Raw genomic sequence first — 1821 nt, 5'->3', positions numbered from 1 at the left:
GAAAAGAAAGGCAGGGTTCTTGGGGGCTGAGGCAGGGGTGGGGGACAGAAAAGGAGAGGGGTGTTTTATTTGCCTAACCTGTCTGCCAAAGCAAACTTGCTTCTCTAGATAGGTTTGCTCTTCTTTTACGCTTGTAGGTAGCAAAATACTCACCCTTCCTCACTGTCCAACTCAGAGCACCAAGAGCAGGGTTTGCCTCAAAGGACGCTTCAAGAACTGGACGGAGAAATCCCAAGCGAGCTGCCTGAATCTTCACGAATTCTCTTGTTCTACCTTCCATATAAAGAACCAGGGCCAATTGAATTGGTGACTTTTGGTTTCCACCAGCTGTGGATGCCTTTGACATTATGACTGCAGAAGATTCCACCACAACCATGAACAGCAATCCAACAGTGGGGTCCTCCACCAAGGTACCAGAGGGTGTGGCAGGTGCACCCAACGAGGCTGCACTGTTGGCACTGATGGAGCGCACAGGCTACAGCATGGTACAGGAGAACAGGCAGCGCAAGTATGGTGGACCCCCGCCTGGCTGGGAGGGCCCGCATCCCCAGCGTGGCTGTGAGGTCTTCGTGGGCAAGATCCCACGTGATGTGTATGAAGATGAGCTGGTACCTGTGTTTGAGACCATAGGTCGCATCTATGAGCTGTGCCTCATGATGGATTTCGATGGCAAGAACCGCGGCTATGCCTTCGTGATGTACTGCCACAAGCACGAGGCCAAGCGAGCTGTTTGTGAGCTCAACAACTATGAGATCCACTCCGACCGTCTGCTGGGGGTGTGCTGCAGTGTAGACAACTGCCGCCTCTTCATCGGTGGCATCTCCAAGATGAAGAAGCGCGGGGAGATCCTGGAGGAGATCACCAAGGTCACCGAGGGCGTTCTTAATGTGATTGTTTATGCCAGTGCGGCAGACAAGATGAAAAACCGAGGCTTCGCCTTTGTGGAGTATGAGAGCCATTGTGCCGCAGCAATGGCACGCTGCAAGCTCATGCCGGGTCGGATCCAACTGTGGGGCCACCAGATAGCTGTGGACTGGGCCGAGCCAGAGACTGATGTGGACGAAGACGTGATGCAGACAGTGAAGATTCTCTACGTGCGCAACCTCATGATCGAGACCACCGAGGAGACCATCAAGAGGAGCTTTGGCCAGTTCAACCCAGGCTGCATGGAAAGGGTCAAGAAGATCTGTGACTACGCCTTCATGCACTTCACTAGCCGTGAGGATGCTGTGCATGCTATGAATAACCTCAATGGCACGGAGCTGGAGAGTTCCTGCTTAGAAGTCATGCTGGCCAAGCCTGTGGACAAGGAGCAGTACTCCCGCTACCAGAAGGCAGTTAAGGGTGGTGGCGGCTCAGCTGAGGCGGTAGCGCAGCAGCCCAGCTACGTGTACTCCTGTGACCCCTACACACTGGCCTATTATGGCTACCCCTACAACGCTCTCATCGGGCCCAACCGGGACTACTTCGTAAAAACAGGCAGCATAAGACAGTGAAGTCTTGTCTTTGTCCCAAGCCAAGCCCAGGGATTCCAGCATCCTCACCAGGCCTTGAACTCCCAGTCCTCTTGCCTCAGGTTCCCAAGTGTAAGATGATAGGTAGGAACCTCCAAACTTGGCTTGCAAGGGGCTGTTTTAGAGTTCAGTTTGCAGCTGTGAGTGCTGGGTAAATGGCCAGATGAAACTTGCAAATAGCACAGAATGGAATACCCCGTCTAGGCATTTCTGAGTCACAGAACTGTCTTCTAAAAGGCAGTACAGGGTGTCAGAACCAAACTCTCTCCCCAGCCCCCGGAACGTCCCCTAGAGTCCAGCTACTCCT

The 1821-nt window shown here is 53.5% G+C and overlaps 1 pseudogene; it reads left to right on the top strand.

Annotated features, from left to right (window-relative positions):
• Nucleotides 1-347: 347 nt before the first annotated feature.
• Nucleotides 348-1496, top strand: LOC114635975 (annotated as a pseudogene).
• Nucleotides 1497-1821: the final 325 nt, after the last annotated feature.

The sequence above is a fragment of the Grammomys surdaster genome, unplaced genomic scaffold (genome assembly GCF_004785775.1).
Source record: "Grammomys surdaster isolate TR1022 unplaced genomic scaffold, NIH_TR_1.0 120591, whole genome shotgun sequence".
NCBI lineage: Eukaryota > Metazoa > Chordata > Mammalia > Rodentia > Muridae > Grammomys > Grammomys surdaster.
The sequence above is the reverse complement of the archived record's forward strand: the minus strand, read 5'-3'. Positions and strand labels throughout refer to the sequence as shown.